At 41.9% G+C, this 19,737-nt stretch overlaps 1 non-coding gene across 1 annotated transcript; it reads right to left on the reverse strand.

Moving 5' to 3' along the window:
• Positions 1–12,040: 12,040 nt before the first annotated feature.
• On the reverse strand, positions 12,041–12,143 carry LOC128560538 (U6 spliceosomal RNA). The gene has a single exon (XR_008373035.1). It is a non-coding gene; the product is annotated as a U6 spliceosomal RNA (small nuclear RNA).
• Positions 12,144–19,737: the final 7,594 nt, after the last annotated feature.

Here is a 19,737-nt window from a genome sequence, read left to right on the forward strand (position 1 = left end):
AAGTCAAGACAAAAGAAAAGATTCTTCAAGCTGCCAGGAATAAGCACCAGTTGACCTACAGGAGCAAATCTATCAGAGTGACTGCAGACTTCTATAATAAAAATTTTCAAGCAAGAAGACAATAGTAATCTACCTTTAATCTACTTAAACAGAACAATTTCCAGCCCAGAATTCTATATCCTGCTAAGCTGAGCTTTAAAATTGACACAGAAATCAAATCATTTACTGATATGCAAACATTGAAGAAATTTGCCATAACAAGACCAGCTCTACAAGAAATACTTCAACGTGTTCTACACATTGACCATCACAATGTATCAACAGCAAAGTAAAAACTCAGAAATTAAAGGACAGAACCTAACTTCCACACTGATGCAAAAGATAAAACTAAGTAATGGATAAGATGAATAGAACACTACCACACTTATCGATTATCTCAATAAATGTTAATGGCTTGAATTCCCCACTGAAGAGGCATAGATTGGCTGACTGGATTAAAAAACACAAGCCATCCATTTGCTGTCTGCAGGAAACACACCTCATGTCAAAAAACAAATTAAAACTTCAAGTCAAGGGTTGGAAGACAATTTTTCAGGTAAATGGAATTCAGAAGAAAAGAGGGGTTGCAATCTCATTTCCAGATACATGTGGATTTAAAGCAACTAAAGTCAAAAAAAAAAACAACAAAGATTGTAACTTCATATTGGTCAACGGAAAAATACAACAAGAATACATTTCAATTCTAAATAGTTATGCATCCAACTTAAATGCTCACAGATTCTTGCAACTTAGTCTAAGCAATATGATATCCTATACCACCATAATAACAGGGGACTTTAACACTCCTCTTACAAAGCTGGACAGATCCTCTAAACAGAAATTAAACAAAGATATAAGGGACTTAAATGAGACCCTAGAACAACTGTGCTTGATAGACGCATATAGAACACTCCATCCCAAAGATAAAGAATATACATTCTTCTCATCACCCGATGGAACATTTTCCAAAATTGATCACATCCTAGGACACGAAACAAACCTCAACAGAATGAAAAGGATGGAAATTTTACCTTGTATCTTCTCAGACCATAAGACACTAAAGGTGGAACTCAACTCCAACAAAAATGTTCAACCCCACACACAGGCATGTAAATTAAACAACCTCATGTTGAATAACAGTTGGGAGCAGGAAGAAATAAAAGAGGAAATCATTAACTTCTTTGAGCACAACAACAATGAAGACACAAGTTACCAAAACTGGTGGGATACTGCAAGAGCAGTTCTGAGAGGAAAATTTATCACTTTAGATGCCTACATTCTAAAAACAGAAAGAGAGCACATCAACAAACTCACAAGCTATCTTATGGAATTGGAAAATTAAGAACAATCTTAGCCTAAACCCAGCAGAAGAAAACAAATATCCAAAATTAAATCAGAGATCAATGAAATTGAAAACAAAAGAATCATTCAGAAAATTAATGAAACAAGGAGTTGGTTTTTTGAAAAAAATAAATAAAATAGATAAACCTTTGGCCAGACTAACTAGAAATAGAAAAGTAAAATCTAGTAACCTCAATCAGAAATGATAAAGGGGAAATAGCAACTGATGCCACAAAGATACAAAACATCATCTCTGAATACGACCAGAAACTCTATGCCCAGAAATTTGACAATGTGAAGGAAATGGATAAATATTTGGAATTACATCCTACCCCTAGACTTAGCCCAGACCAATTTCAAGCACTGAGATCAAAGAAACAATAAAAAATCTTCCCCCCAAAATGCCCTGGTATGGACAGCTTCACACCAGAATTCTATCAAACCTTCAAAGGAGAGCTTATTCCCATACTGCGGAAATTATTCCAAAAAACGAGGAGAAAATTATTCTTCTCCAACATGTTCTACAAAGCAAACATCACCCTGTTACCAAAACCAGGAAAAAAAAACAACTAAAAAGGAAAACTTCAGACCAATTTCACTAATGAATAAAGATGCACAAATTCTCAACAAAATCCTAGCCAATAGATTACAGCTTATCATCAAAAAAGTCATACATCATGATCAAGTAGGTTTCATCCCAGGGATGCAAGGCTGGTTTAACATATGCAAGTCCATAAACATTGTTCATCATATTAACAGGAGCAAAAACAAAGACCAAATGATCCTCTCAATATATGCACAGAAAGCATTTGATAAAATCCAGCAACCTTTTCTGATTAGCACACTGAAGAGTATAGGCATAAATGGCACATTTCTGAAACTGATCAAAGCTATCTATGACAAACTCACAGCTAATATTTTACTGAATGGAGTAAAACTGAAAGCTTTTCCTCTTAGAACTGGAACCAGACAAGGTTGTCCTCTGTCACCTTTACTATTCAACATAGTGCTGGAAGTTCTAGCCAATACAATTAGGCAAGACAAGAAAATAAAGGGCATCCAAATGGGAGCAGAGGAGATCAATCTCTCCCGCTTTGCTGATGATACGATCTTATACTTAGAGCACCCAAAGACTCAACCACAAGACTCCTGGAAGTCATCAAAAAATACAATAATGTCTACAGATACAAAACCAATGTCCACAAGTCAGTAGCCTTTGTATACACCAATAACAGTCAAGATGAGAGGCTAATTAAGGACACAACTCCCTTCACCATAGCTTCAAAGAAAATGAAATACCTGGGAATATACCTAACAAAAGAGGTGAAGGATGTCTATAAAGAAAATTATGAAACCCTAAGAAGGGAAATAGCAGAAGATATTAACAAATGGAAGAACATACCATGCTCATGGCTAAGAAGAATCATCATTGTTAAAATGTCTATACTTCCCAAAGCAGTCTATTGATTCAATGCCATCCCTATTAAAATACCAAAATCGTACTTCCAAGACTTGGAAAAAATGATTCTGCATTTTGTATGGAATCAGAAAAAAAACTACACAGCTAAGGCAGTTCTTAGTAATAAAAACAATGCCAGGGGCATCAGCATACCAGATTTTAGGCTGTACTACAAAGCCATAGTGGTCAAGACAGCATGGTACTGGCACAAAAATAGACACATAGACATTTCAAATCAAATAGTAAACCAGGAAATGAAACTAACATCTTATAACAACCTAATCTTCTTGGGTGATATTAATGGGCAAGCGACATGAAGAGAATCTTCTCTAAAGAAGACAGACGAATGTCTAAAAACATATGAAAAAATGTTCATCATCCCTATCTATTAGAGAAATGCAGATTAAAACTACCCTGAGATATCATCTAACCCGAGTGAGGATGGCCCACATCACAAAAATCTCAAAACTGTAGATGCTGGCATGGATGTGGAGAGAAGGGAACACTTTTACACTGCTCGAGGGATTGCAAACTAGTACAACCTTTCTGGAAGGAAGTATGGAGAAACCTCAAAGCACTCAAGCTAAACCTCCCATTTGATCCTGCAATCCCATTACTGGGCATCTACCCAGAAGGAAAAAAATCCTTTTATCATAAGGACACTTGTACTAGACTGTTCATTGCAGCTCAATTTACAATCGCCAAAATGTGGAAACACCCTAAATGCCCACCAACCCAGGAATGGATTAACAAGCTGTGGTATATGTATACCATACCACATATTCAGCCATTTAAAAAATGGAGACTTTACAGCCTTTGTATTAACCTGGATGGAAGTGGAAGACATTATTCTTAGTAAAGCATCACAAGAATGGAGAAGCATGAATCCTATGTACTCAGTTTTGATATGAGGAAAATTAAGGACATGGTGGGGCTGGGGGAAGGGGAGAGCAGAGAGAGAAAGAAGGAGGGAGGGGTGGGGAAAGGAAGAGCAGAGAGAGGGAAGGAGGGAGGGGATGGGGTCTTAGTGTGTGACACACCTTTTGGGGTGCAAGACACAATTGTAAGAGGGACTTTACCTAACAAATGCAATCAGTGTAACCTGGTTTCTTGTGCCCTCAATGAATCCCCAACAATAAAAAATAAAAATAAATAAAATTCTGCCCCCACCCCAGAAAAAACAAAGGGAAAAAAAAAGCATGTTCACAAGAAACCGACAGATAGGTTTCAGCAGAGAAAGAGAAACTAAAGGAAAGAATGAACAGAAATACTAGAACTGAAAACTCAATGTCTGAAGTCAGTTTTCACGTCTGTATGTGTGTGTATCTCTCCCGGTGGGCTGAGCAGGAGAATGAAGATGAAAAGGAAAACGTGCATCCGCGCACCTGTCGACCCTCAGATCCATTAAGAGAAGAAAAGTATTTCAATCCAAAGAACAGAGACTAGAAGAAATGGGCTGAGGCTCAGGGGCCAATGTGGAAAATTCCCAAATGTCTAAAATGCATGTAGTTGAAGAAGACGGGCAGGAAGAAGAAACGGAAAGAGCAGACAGTAGGGAAAGTATTCGAAAAAACAGTCGCCCCTAACCATCTAAAGTTAGTGATGATAGAAATGTACAGGTTGAAAAAGCTTATCAACCTCAAGCAGGATTAATATTAAAAAAAAAAAAAACTACACAAGGGCATATCACAGTCAAACTAAAAGGGACCAAAGATAGGAGGGGAAATCTTCAAGGCATCCAGAGAAAAATGGCGTATTGCACACAGGGCAGCTACTGCTTCTGTGACCGCTGTCTCTCCTCAGGAAAGTAATGGAAGCCGAAAGACAGCAGAATAATTTCCTTAAAGTTCTGATAACAGCAGCAGAAGGAGGGCAAAATGAGGGCTTATGCTATATTTGGAATAAAATCCACAGCAAATCAGCTCCTATAAGTGGTTTTACCGAGAATATAATAGTGAGGGTCTCTGGGCTCTTCTCCTAGTACTATATGAGAAATGGAAAACTAACAAACACTCAAAAAGTAAAGAATAAAATAAAACACAAGTGTCTCTTTGTATTTCAAATAGAGTCTAGAAAGATATGAGAGCAAGTAGGGAAGTGATGAATGGCGACTATTAACCAAAGGGAGACTCTGCCCTGGAAGGAAGAAGATGTGGCCTGATTACAGATGAAAGTGGATGAGTCATCAGCAGATTAAGGAGAGAAAATGACACACCAGCCAGAGCTCTACATAGAGAGGGAAACAAAAAGCTTGAGGTTAATAAGTGGACAGAGGATGGATATGTGTAAGGCTGGTGGAGTGAGATGTGTTAACTAAGGAAACAGGTGCCAGGCATATGCATGTGCGCTGCATGATTCTTTCAACACTTCCGCATGTTTGAATTTCCTAATAATACAATCTTAAAAACAAAACAATGAGAGAAACAGGGAGGAACTTTACACTCTCCTGACTACAAAAATGAGCAAGGGTGGCAAAAATTTTAAAATGCCTTTACAATATTGTTGAGATTTTCTAGAGCAGTCCCCTGGGTTTCCCTGGCCACAGAAAGGGAAAAAGTCTCAGCCTCCTGCAGCCTCACTCCAGGATGTCTCCCTAGACTTCATTTCAGGCGTCACGTGCACCTGCAGTAGGGCTGAACTTTCAAAACTGAGAGTATTTGGGTGCAATGATTATGTCACTGTGCCCCTGACCTTTCGGGGGTTCAACCCAGTCAGAGGGCACCATCTGCAATGAAGAAAAGGACCTGTTGTCCAGGAAGGTGCTGGGCAATCCCACAGCAAATGAGGGAGCAAGCGGGAGCATGAGGAATGATTTAACCCTTCTCTGAGATGGAAATAGGGAGGCAAAGCGTGGACTGCAGCACAGGGTTGCTCAAGTTGTGAGACCTCCATGAAACCAAGTCTTTTCTTTGGACACGGACCTCAGTCACTATAGAGTCTGTAATGGAGAGAGAGAGACCACATATTTCATGGACCTAAATACTGCAGGCTCTTCATCTCTATCTGCCTGGTTTAAATTAGTTCTCCTCTTGCTTGGTTTTATGGCTTTTGCCCAGACACTTCCTTCCGCCCCTCTCCATTCTCTTCCCCTCCCTCTTTACTCCTCCTTGGCCCCTGCCCTTTCCTGTGTACCCGCTGCCCTCCTCATTTCTCCTTCCCCTCGGCTTGGTTCACTGGCCCCTCACCCACTTCCTTCCAGCCTACTCTGCCACGCATCCTCCTTCCCACCTTCCTCATGAAATCCTAACAAGAATGACAAATTAAAAACAGTGACGGTCTCTAAAGAATTAGAGTTCAGCCGAGTACACAAATACCCCAGCAGGTTTGAAATACTGATGACAAAACCTTCGTGTTAGTTTGATAGAGACCTTCTAGTAACCAAACCCAGGGTAAGGGCAGGAGCCCGCAAGGTAATTTTTAATTAGAGGTGCTTTATCAAACTCCTCTTTCAAGATGACTCGTCCTAAGCCATAAGGAATTAAATGAACAAGGAAGTAAAAGAAAACAAACCCTAGATTTGTTCCAGAAAAAAATGGGTCAGGGCTACACATTTATAATCTGCTGGAGCCATGCCACCCATAAAAGGGTGGCTGCCCAACCTCTGGGAGCCAAACTAAACAAGGAAAAAGTCAGGATGCACTTAATAGAAAGCAAGCTGTGAGCCTGGTAGAAAATGGGCTGCCCACTGGATACAGTTCATGTTTTCCATACGAATCTGAATGCCCGGAGAGTCAGCCACAGTTTTCCTCATGTAAAATGCTGTAATCCCATGTAAACTTTTGGCGTCTGCAAGGATTTCTATTCCAGTCAATGTAAAATAACGGTTTCTGCAGGAGACAATTAGTAATTATCTGTAGGCTTGTTCAAAGTTCAATGCTAGCCACCACCATCAACACCTTGCAAGGGGAAGCCACAGTGGGAAGCAGGTAAGAGGGAAGACGACCGCTGCAGGTGGAGTCCCTGCCAGGGCCTTGAGCAGCCGGGTCAGTGCAGGCTGCTTATCCTGTTTTTCACAAAGGTGTGGGTGTGTATGTGTGCACACACACATGCACACACACACACCTATACACACATGCATGTGTAAATATGTGTGTGTATCAAACATGTTCCTGCCCCTTAAAATCAAAGATGAGAGGAAAACCCTTCAATGCCTTTAACTGATCCTTCAAACATTTATATTTTCTGGTGGCGTTTCAGCCATAATTATGAGGTTTCCTCCAATGCATGCAACTGCTCTTTTTTGAGATTTCTGATTCAGATGTTACTCTTAGATTCTACTGAGAATAGGGTTTAAATTTCTAACATTCCACCTCAGAAACACTGACAGAGTATTCCTTACACTAGTCCCCCAACAGTTACATGAAAAATTGTGGTTAGCTACATTTGGTCTTTCGTTTTCCATGAACACATGACCCACACAGTATGGTTACGTTTATTCTCTGATATAACTTTATATTTTCCGTAGGATAAATAACCCCCTCTCCCAACCTGCTCCCTACCTCTTTCTCTGCTTCTCTCTCTGCGGACAGAGAAATTCCTTAATTTTGGTCTACAATTAAGGCATCCCCCAAATCTCACACACAAGGGTAAGTCCCAACTCAGTACATGCAAGCACATCAAATACTCCAGGGAATGCAGGGGTCCTCAAACTATGGCCCGCGGGCCACATGCAGCAGTGTGATTGTATTTGTTCCCGTTTTGTTTTTTTACTTCAAAATAAGATATGTGCAGCGTGCATAGGAATTTGTTCATAGTTTTTTTTTAAACTATAGTCCGGCCCTCCAAAAGTCTGAGGGACAGTGAACTGGCCCCCTGTTTAAAAAGTTTGAGAACCCCTGCTCCAGGGGGTGATAAAGCTGAGGTCCTCAGACTTCCACCCCGCCATGTCGGGGATTCCCTGCACCTCTCTCTGTGGGACGTCTTTTATGGAGTGAGTAGTTATGCCTCCAAAAAAACTCACATGTTGAAGTCTATACAGTTTGCCTGTATTTGGAGTAGGAAGCAAAGGGTAGGCCCTGACCCAATGCATGGGCCCTTCTGGGGAAAGAACTCCGGAAACCTCTCTCTCCCCTCTCCCTCCCCGTCCCCCAGAAAGAGGCTTCACTAGAAATTTACCCCTCCCTTGTCCAGTACCTGAGATTTAAGGCCTCCAAAGCCATGAAACAACAAAGTTCTGGAAAAAATGGAGGAGGTGGAAGAAGATGACTAACCAAGAAGACTGTGGGGGCAGCGTTCACAGGGAGTAACTGAGAAACAAGAGTTAGTGGGATGGTTTGGAGCATGATTCTGCTTGGTGCTGCGGCTCAGGGGTGCTCTGCAAGGAGGCAGGGTGCTAGTTGCTATATGTGAACCGGGGCAGCAGGGAGATCAGACAGGCTAGGCCAGTCTTGGGCAGGCAGTCGGAGGGAGCCCTTTTGCACCTGTCAGTTCTCAGGGGAAGTGCCTGCAGTGGGTTGCCTGCAGTATAGAGCAGCCAGACCGAGGGCTGGATGGAGCGAATTTGCTACCAGTTTGGCAGAGGTAGAGACAGCCAGTCTAGGAAGGTCCTGGTGCAAGGGTTTGGTCATTATGGCAAGGCCGTGAGGCCGGCCCCCTGCAGGAACATGGCCACTTCAGTCCATCTGCTACAATGGGTCCCCTAGTCGTGATAGGCTCAGGGACTCTAGCCCCCCCCCAAGAACTTTTGTCTGGGGCACAAGTGAGACCAGCCTCTGAAGCGTACAGGAGAGGTCTGAGTTCCTGACCTGGCAGAACCTGGTTGCTGATAAAATAATAGGGCAATCGCTGTGGACATTTAAGTTGGGGATGTGGCATATGCCTGGGTTCTAGAGAGAGGTTAGCAGTTGTGCTGTCCATCCCCTAAAACTGCACCACTATGTGTGTGTGTGTATATATATATATATATATATGCTTTTATGTGTATAGGAATATATGTAATTAGTTTTCTTAATTTTTTTTCCTTTTTCTTCTTGTATTTTCTTTTTTCTTTTTTCTTTTTCTAGGGGGCGTTGTGTTTGTTTTTTCATTTATTTGTTACTGACATTGCTTATTTAGGGTTATTTAGAGCTTTACCTATTTTGTATTGAAGTGTTTTGTTTCTTGCTTATTTGTATGGTTGGTTCATTTCTTAACTTCTATTTTTACTTTCATCAAGAGCAAGGGCTCCAGTCTTTTTTGGTTACAGTATTTTAGACTCATTTATTCTCTCTCCTATTTCCCTCCAGTCCATTCTGTCTGGACAGAGACTCTCCTACCTTTCTCATCTCTCCCACAATAATCGGCTCTGTAACAACTAAGCTATCCCCTCCCTTTTCTTGTATCCTTTCTTTCTTTACTCCACTTCCCTTTCTCTCCTCTGTTACATACAATGGTAGTTTTAATTTCCTTTATCTATTCTTATCTTAACATGATTTTCTTTTTTATTATTGTGCTGAGAGCTGGGGTGACATGGCTGTGGTCTGGCAGGTATGCCACAGCAGTGAGCTGGCTCAAGGGGACTAAGAGACCATTCTACCTCTGGCCCTAGGAAGATAGTTTTGGCGAGACCATGCTGCAGAATTTTTGTATTCCATTTTCATTCTTACTTAATTCTTCCTCGATGATTATTGTTTTTGCTCTTTTCCTTCCATTCCCAGTTTTGCCAGAGGAAGAGTCTGTTTCTGCTCAGGCTTGTAAGAAACACTTGATTTTGAGGAACCCTCTCAGTCCAGCCCCCTCAAAACCCTTCAGTTACAAGCATGGCCTTAGCACCGTCCTGATCAATACTATTTCTTCTGTTACTCTCAGCCTCTCTTCCTGACCTTCTTCTCTCCTATTCTCTAGGTCTTTTTCTTCTTTTCTTTCTTCTGTTATTCATCCTTCCATTTTTTTCTTCTTTTTCTTTAACTTTCTTTCTTTTCCCCCTGTTTCTCCCTGCCTGCTCCTTACCTTTCTCCTCATTTTGACCTCACACCAAGAGGTCTCTTCATCAGGTAAACACTGAGACAACGTAATTTGAAGCAAAGGAGGAAGTGAGAAGGAAAGGGTGCACAAGGAAGTGAACAAGAAAAAAGCACACATGAGGAGGAACCAAAAGAAAAATTCAACAACCATGAAAAACCAAAGTAGAGCAACTCCTCCAAGGAACCATGAGGCAGCTTTTACAGAAGACTCATCCTACAGAGAATTAATGGATCAGACAAAAAGGAAATTTAAAATAAGGATGATTAAGACAATACATGGAATGGATGAGAAAATAGAAAGAACCAAAAGTCAGATGAGAGATACAGAATATAGAAAAGATATGGTTGAGCTTAAGGAAATGAAGGAGACAATCAGGAAATGTAAAGAAGCAGCAGAAAGTATCAAAAATATATTAGACCATGGAGAAGAGAGAACATCAGATCTAGAGGATAAAGTCTTTCAGTTAACACAGGTAGTTACAGAGTCAGAAAAGAAGAGAGAGCAGAGCAGGCACATAGAGAACTATGAGATGCTATAAAGTGTTCAAACATACAGATAATAGGAATCACTGAAGGAGAAGAAGATTGTCCTAAAGGTATGGAAGCCCTACTGGAGACTATCATAAATGAAAACTTCCCAAGTTTTACTAAAGATCCTGACACACTCCTTTCAGATGGATATCAAAACCCAAGTCATCTCAACTCTAACAGAGAGACCCTCTCTAAGACACATTGAAATGAACCTGTCCAAAGTCAAGATGAAGGAGAAAATCTTGCAAGCAGCTAGGGGTAAGCACCAATTAACCTACAGGGTCAAAGCCATTATGATGACAGAAGACTTCTCAACTGAAACATCCCAAGCCAGAAGAGCATGGTCATCCACCTTCAACATCCTTAAACAAAATAATATTCAGCCCAGAATCCTGTATTCTGCTAAACTTAGTTTCAAAATTGATGAAGAAATCAAATCTTGTGCAGGATTAAAGAAATTCACCACAAGACCAGCTCTACAGGAAATACTTAGATCAATTGTCAACACTGAACACCACAATGTACCACCACCAAAGCAAACACCTATAAGCCAAAGGCCAGAACTTAGCTTCCACAGTGACACAAAGGATAAAAATACACAGCAATCCATCTCATAATAAGATGAATAAAATTCCATAATGCTCATTGATACTCTCAATAAATGTCAATACATTGAATTCCCCACTGAAGAGGCACAGGCTTGCTGAATGGATAAAAAAAAAAAACCCCACAAGCCATCCATATACTGTCTCCAAGAGATACACCTAGCCCTGAAGGACAAATCAAGACTCAGGGTTAAGGGATGGAAAACAGTGTTTCAAGCAAATGGAAATGAGAAGGAAGGAGGGGTTGCAATGTTATTCTCAGATACAAGCAGATTCAAAGCAACTTTAGTTAAGAAAAACAAAGATGGACACTTCATATTAGTCAAAAGAACAATACAACAAGATGAAATCTCAATTTTAAACATTTATGCAGCTAATTTAAATGCTCCCAGATTTATAAAACAGACCTTGAGGGGTCTGAGCAACATGATATCTCACAAAAACTTAATAGTTGGATACTTCAATACCCTTCTGACAGAACTGGACAGATCATCTAAACAGAAACTAAACAAGGATACAAAGGACTTAAATGTGACCCTAGATCAAATGGGATTAATAGACATATACAGAATGCACCATCCCAAACCAAAGGAATATACTTTTTTCTTACCAGCTCATGGCACATACTCCAAAATAGATCACATCCTATGATACAAATCAAACCTCAGCAAAATTAAAGGAATAGAAATTACACCATGTCTCTTCTCAGACCACAGAATATAAAGGTGAAGCTCAACTTCAACAAAAATGTTTATCCCCACACAAAGTCTTGGAAACTAAAGAACCTCATGCTGAATAATAGTTGGGTTCAGGAAGAGATAAAAGAGGAATTTGTTGATTTCCTCAAACATAACAACAATGAAGACACAAGTTATCAAAACCTGCACTCCTGAGGGGAAAATTTATTGTGCTAGATGCCTACCTTCAAAAAACAGAAAGTGAGCACTTCACCACACTCACAAACCATCTTATGGAATTGGAAAAAGAAGAACAATGTTTATCCTAAACCCAGCAGAAGAAAAGAAACAGCCAGAATTAAATTAGAGATTAATGAAATTGAAAACAAAAATATCATTCAGAAAATTAACAAAACGAAAAATTGGTTTCTTTTTTTTTTTTTTTTTTAAAATATGGAACGCTTCACGAATTTGCGTGTCATCCTTGCACAGGGGCCATGCTAATCTTCTCTGTATCGTTCCGAAAAATTGGTTTCTTAAAAAAGTAAATAAAATACATAAACCGCCTTTGGCTAGACTAACCAGAAAAAGAAAAGTAAAATCTCTACTACCCTCAATCAGAAATGATGAAGGGGAAATAACAACAAATGCCACAGAGATACAAGAAATTATCTCAAGGGCGGCGCCTGTGGCTCAGTGAGTAGGGCGCCGGCCCCATATGCCGAGGGTGGCGGGTTCAAACCCAGCCCTGGCCAAACTGCAACCAAAAAATAGCCGGGCATTGTGGCGGGCGCCTGTAGTCCCAGCTGCTCGGGAGGCTGAGGCAAGAGAATCGCGTAAGCCCAAGAGTTAGAGGTTGCTGTGAGCCGTGTGACGCCACGGCACTCTACCCGAGGGCGGTACAGTGAGACTCTGTCTCTACAAAAAAAATAAATAAATAAATAAATAAAATAAAAATGAAAACAAAAACAGCCTTTGGGCGGCGCCTGTGGCTCAGTCGGTAAGGTGCCGGCCCCATATACCGAGGGTGGCGGGTTCAAACCCGGCCCCGGCCAAACTGCAACCAAAAAATAGCCGGGCGTTGTGGCGGGCGCCTGTAGTCCCAGCTACTCGGGAGGCTGAGGCAAGAGAATCGCTTAGGCCCAGGAGTTGGAGGTTGCTGTGAGCTGTGTGAGGCCACGGCACTCTACCGAGGGCCATAAAGTGAGACTCTGTCTCTACAAAAAAAAAAAAAAAAAGAAATTATCTCTGAATACTACCAGAAACCCCATGCCTAGAAATTTGACAATGTGAAGGAAATGGATCAATGCTTGGAATCACACCCTCTCCCTAGACTTAACCAGGAAGAAGTAGACCTCCTGAATAGACCAATTTCAAGCACTGAGATCAAAGAAACAACAGAAAAATCTCCCAACAACAAAAAAATATTCCCTGGGACTGATGGCTTCACACCATAATTCTATCAAACCTTCAAAGAAGAGCTTATTCCCATACTACAGAAATTATTCTAAAAAATTCAGGAGGAAGGAATCTTCCCCAACACATTCTATGAAGCAAACAACCCTGATACCAAAACCAGGAAAAGACCCAACTAAAAGGGAGAACTTCAGAACAATTTAATTCATGAATATAGATGCAAAAATTCTCAACAAAATCCTAGCCAATTGATTATAGCTTATCATCAAAAAATTCATACATCATGATCAAGTAAGTTTCATTCCAGGATGCAAGGCTAGTTTAACATACGCAAGTCCATAAATGTAATTCACCATATATCAACAGAAGCAAAAACAAAGACCATATGATCCTCTCAATAGATGCAGCATCCTTTTCTAATTAGAACACTGAAGAATATAGGCATTAGAACAACCGTTTCCCTTTTACTGACAGAAAAGCGGCAGTGAGAGGACGGGGAGGGTGTCTCCTCCAAGAACCGCTCTGCCCCTTCTTTCCCTTTGTTACTTCTTATGCTGGCAGTAAAAGTACACATGGGCAATGTTATTACCCATCATGGTACACATCAGCACTGTTATTACCCATCATGGTACACATCAGCACTGTTATTACCCATCATGGTACACATCAGCAATGTTATTACCGGTCATGGTACACATCAGCAATGTTATTACCCGTCATGGTACACATCAGCAATGTTATTACCCGTCATGGTACACATCAGCAATGTTATTACCCTCATGGTACACATCAGCAATGTTATTACCCGTCATGGTACACATCAGCAATGTTATTACCCGTCATGGTACACATCAGCAATGTTATTACCCGTCATGGTACACATCAGCAATGTTATTACCCGTCATGGTACACATCAGCAATGTTATTACCCTCATGGTACACATCAGCACTGTTATTACCCGTCATGGTACACATCAGCAATGTTATTACCCGTCATGGTACACATCAGCACTGTTATTACCCGTCACGGTACACATCAGCACTGTTATTACCCATCATGGTACACATCAGCAATGTTATTACCCTCATGGTACACATCAGCACTGTTATTACCCGTCATGGTACACATCAGCAATGTTATTACCCTCATGGTACACATCAGCACTGTTATTACCCGTCATGGTACACATCAGCAATGTTATTACCCGTCATGGTACACATCAGCACTGTTATTACCCGTCATGGTACACATCAGCAATGTTATTACCCTCATGGTACACATCAGCACTGTTATTACCCTCATGGTACACATCAGCAATGTTATTACCCATCATGGTACACATCAGCACTGTTATTACCCGTCACGGTACACATCAGCACTGTTATTACCCGTCATGGTACACATCAGCACTGTTATTACCCGTCATGGTACACATCAGCACTGTTATTACCCGTCATGGTACACATCAGCACTGGTATTACCCGTCATGGTACACATCAGCACTGTTATTACCCTCATGGTACACATCAGCACTGTTATTACCCGTCATGGTACACATCAGCAATGTTATTACCCGTCATGGTACACATCAGCACTGTTATTACCTGTCATGGTACACATCAGCAATGTTATTACCCTCATGGTACACATCAGCACTGTTATTACCCGTCATGGTACACATCAGCAATGTTATTACCCTCATGGTACACATCAGCACTGTTACTACCCGTCATGGTACACATCAGCACTGTTATTACCCGTCATGGTACACATCAGCAATGTTATTACCCGTCATGGTACACATCAGCAATGTTATTACCTTCATGGTACACATCAGCAATGTTATTACCCGTCATGGTACACATCAGCAATGTTATTACCCGTCATGGACACATCAGCACTGTTATTACCCGTCATGGTACACATCAGCACTGTTATTACCCTCATGGTACACATCAGCACTGTTATTACCCATCTGTTTTTACTCATCATAGTACACATCAGCAACATTATTACCTGTCATGGTACACACTGGCAACATTATTGCCCGTCATGGTACACACCGGCGACGTTACTGCCTGTTATGGTACACACCAGCAACGTATTACCCGTCATGGTAAACACCGGCAACATTATTGCCCGTCATGGTACACACCAGCGACGTTATTGCCTGTCATGGTACACATCGGTGACGTTATTGCCCGTCATAGTACACATCAGAGTCCCCCCTCACAGATTACAAGGCTACACAGTATCCTCATACCTTAAAGTGATTATATCTTCAAAGCATTTTTACCCTAGAGTAAATTTATAATACTAACTTCTCTGGGTGTACCCTGGGTCCTTGACTGGTATGGTGGAGTCCAGTCCCCCAACTTATCTGTGACAGTAGCCTTGGAAGTGGATAAACTATCTCCAGAGGTTGGCACATGGGCTCATCTGGCCTTGTCAGGACCTGACCAGCAGTGCCCCATGTGAAATGGCCGTTCTGCTTAACAGTGGCTGGTAACATAATGATACTGAGCTTCAAACAGAAGGAGCGACTTGCCCAGGGTCACAGGGGAGACCCAGCAGAAACGGGAGCTTCAGACTCCAGGATCCTGGACAAAATCTTTCATCCTCTATATAGCTGGCTTTATCAAAGCCATGTCCACTGCCAGCTCCCCAGAAAGACCCACAGAATGAACTATTCATGAAGTCAATGTAAGGTTATTGGCCTGGTTTTCCTACAGTCCAGGGAAACCAGCCTGCAAGAATCTTAGGTGACCCAGCTGGGAGAGCTCAGGGGAGAGCGCTTACATGGTCTGGGCGTGCAGCTGCCAGTGGTTAAGATGGGCCTGTGAGGTGAAGAACAGATTATAAAGGAGTGTTGTTCATGGTTCAGGATTGGGGAACACAGGGAGGTGACCATTTTATGTGGTGAAACTATTGCTTGGTAAGTAAACTGTCTAGTCCTATGAGAAGAGCTATTCCCCCATGAGCAAATTATCTTCCCATAGAAACTGGTTTACAGGAAATTCCTAAGGCAAACACTGAATGATTGATTGGTTTCCAGCCTTTCGTCCTGGGCAGGAGTTTCCCAGCACAAATATGTAAGTCCTGATGTCACACATGGTGCTGTTCCCAGTCCTGAGATGCAGGTTCTAAGAACGTGGGATTTCCCATCCTCAGTCACTTCAGGAAGGAGCCCAAAGCAGAGATCCAATCTGGCTGCTCAGCCGTCAGACAGGCAAGAGTTATGTGTGACTGAAGAGTGCGTCCCAGACACTGAGGGCAATCCCTGCAGCAGGGTGTAGACACCCTGTGAAGTTTGAGCTACCTACAAAAATTTCCACTGAATCAAAGATTTGCAGGAGCATAAAGCAGGTAGAACTCCTGCTCCAAGCTGGGCTGTTTTCAGCAGTGATTCAGATCTGTAGCAGTGGGGTCAGTGTACTGCATATAACCCTGGAATCCCACCTCCATTAATTTTTTTTAATTGATTACGTTTCCATAGAATGTCAAGCAGTGAGCTTAGCATTAAGCCGCATCTGAGAAGGTGTGTGATCTAGAGAGGGTACAGAACAACAAAGAAATAACTTCATTTTATGGAGTGACGTCGTTAGAAAAAAGTCTCAATAAGTAGATGACATTCAAACCGGGTCATAGGGCTCGGCACAGGGGGCTCACACTTATAATCCCAGCACTCTCAGAAGCTGAGCCAGGTGGATTGCCTGAGCTCAGGAGTTCCAGACCAGTCTGAGCAATAGTGAGACCCTGTCTCCAAAAATAGCTGGATACTGTGGCGGGCGCCTGTAGTCCCAGCTACTTGGGAGGCCAAGGCGAGAGAAACACTTGAACCCAAGAGTTTGAGGTTGCTGTGAGCTATGAAGCCACAGTACTCAACCAAGGGTGACAAAGTGAGACTCTGTCTCAAAAAAAAAAAAAAAAAAAACTGGGTCATAATAGAGAATGAAGTTTTCCAGGAGAGGGTGGGAGGAAAGGACATTACACCAAAAGCATATGCAAAGTGACCTTCAGAAACAGGGTCTTCTGAGAGGCCTAGAGAGCACAGGACGAGTGTCAGAGCCAGATGCAGTGGGAGAGGAGGGTTTCCACTACATCTTTGATGGACTTTTACACTATTAAGTTCCTTAAAACTGAATCTTTAAGGATATGTGAGAAAGTAGAGATTTTTAAATCAAGATTTGATCTTGGTGTTACCCAGATATTTCTGCACCCTCGTGGAGGCTGGATTGAAGCAGGGGCATAGAAACTGCCCACTGACCAGGGAACCTGGACGTAAAAGAAGCAGAGGGCCCACCCCACCTCCCACCCCAGCCCCGGTGGTTCAGCTCATTTTGCTGGCACCACACAAAGACCACAGTACTTCCCACTACCCACAGTTTCACTTGCTGAACTTACGGTTACCTGTGGTCACCCAAAGTCCAAAAATATTAAATGAAAAATTCCAGAAGTAAACAATTCGCAAGTTTTAAACTTGTGTAACAGCGTAATGAGATCTCACATCATCCCCTTCCATCCCACCCAGAATAAGAAGCCTCCCATTGTGTGGTGGATCCACGCTATAGATGCTACAGGCCCCAACCCCAGCAGCCTCTCAGTTATCAGGTCACCCATTGGGGTCCTGGGACTGCAGTGCTTGTATTCAGGCTGACTAGGGATAAGGCTGCACCCTGACCAGGTCACCCATCGGTTGGGGGTCCTGGTACTGTAATGCTTGTATTCAGCTTAACTAGGGATAAGACTACAACCTGATAGTAGGGGGACCACAACTATGGAGCACATTGCAAGTACAAGTTGGATCTATCATGTGTAGAGCACAAATGTCCTAATGTTATAATTAGGTAAATGAGGTGAAAGCTATATTGATTAGTATGATTTGTACAAATAATCAACACACTGAAATTGGCATAAATGTATTTATGATCTATATGCAAAAGACCTAATTTAAAAAAAAATAAAAATAAATTAAAAGACTGCACCCTTGGGTGGCGCCTGTGGCTCAACGGAGTAGGGCGCCGGCCTCATATGCTGCAGGTGGTGGGTTCAAACCCAGCCCTGGCCAAAAACTGAAAAAAAAAAAAGAAAAAAAAGACTGCACCCTGACCAGGTCGCCCATCAGTCGGGGTCCTGGTACTGCAGTGCTTGTATTCAGCTTAACTAGGGATAAGGCTGCACCCTGACCATCTATACAAAGAAGTCACCAGCAGGTCCCCAGGCAGGACCCCTGGAGATGGATGCCTTGCCAAGCTGAGTGCCTTACAAACTGCTATGCCCACCTTCCTGTGGCAGCTCCATCATTAACCTTTATGGTCTGACCTCAAGACAACACTGGTCATGTACAGCTATTTCCCAACAGGGCATCTGAACAATGAAAAACGGTACCATTGCCCCATAAGGGGCCCTTCCCACTCCGGAGAGGACCCCGTCTCTGTCTGTGGAATGGGACCTGCTGTCTATCTCTCTCCATAAAAGTTCCTGGAGCTAGCTGGCTTGCTCTTGAATTCTTTTCCTATAGGAAGCCAAGAACCAATTCCGCGAATTTAGGAGCTTCCTCCCTTCCTTGGGACACCCCCTTCATCAGAGTCACCCTTATTTTATTTATTAATGGTCCCAGAGCAGGGCAGTAATGATGTAGGCAATTTGGGATACGCCCAAGAGTTTCTTTTAAAGGAAAAGGGGAAATTTCTGCATTTAATAAGGAAAGAAAAAAATGGTACGCTGAGGCTGCTAAGATCTTCTGTCCACGAAATTGTGAAGTTAAAAATAAAAGAGAGAGATTTGTGCCGGTCTTGCTGTCACACTTCAAACTGGTAAAGTTACAGCCACAGTGTGTGACAAGTGCTTTAGTGACGATGGGAAAGGCGTTCAATCTGCGCGTGGAAGACGAGAGCAGAAATGTGTTCCAACTGATGGCAGCAAGTGGAGCCAGAGAGCACAGAGGCTGGAGGAAGACCTCTAGAGCCAGCCCCTAAAACAGTGACACCGGACCACTTGAGCTGGTGACACAGACTCAGGAATGTCGAAGGCCTGCCACAGCCCCACACCACAGCACAGGGCCCGAGCCATTCCCCGCACTCTGTCCCAGCACCACACCAAGGAGAAGGGTGTGTACCACGCAGTTAGATACTTTGAGAGTGAAACCAGACTCACAGAGCTTTTATTTATTTATTTTTTCTTTTCACATATGCATGTGTTCATTAGGCTTCCACTTTTTGCCTTCACAAAATTAAAAAGGCTTAAAATTTAACAACAATAACAATGATTAAGAAAGGGACCCGAAACAAAAACCTCGCAAAGAACGAACGAAGACGTTCAGAAAAGAAATCAGACGATTGCTGCAACAAAGTATGAAGCAATAATAATAATAATAGTAATGCCAAGAAAGTGACATTCACATTGTCAACTAAAAGTATGTCTATTATAGAATGCTTTGACTCTGAGGCTCCGTATGGAGTCATCAATGAACTATTTCTTATTATTTTTTTCCCCAAAGTATCGAAGAATAGACAACTAATATTTATAAATAAAGATAAAAGATAATTTCAAAAAATAGATCATGCCAAATCTTATAGACAATAGAAAAAGAAGAAATGCACTCACATAGCTCTTGTCACAGCCTATTGTAATGATTGCTCCATTTTATTGATAGTTATTGTTGCTAACCTCCTCCTGTGCCTAACTTAACATTGCTTTATCATAGTTGTCAAGAGGAGACACGCTG

Source organism: Nycticebus coucang, chromosome 11 (genome assembly GCF_027406575.1).
Source record: "Nycticebus coucang isolate mNycCou1 chromosome 11, mNycCou1.pri, whole genome shotgun sequence".
Classification (NCBI taxonomy): Eukaryota; Metazoa; Chordata; class Mammalia; order Primates; family Lorisidae; genus Nycticebus; species Nycticebus coucang.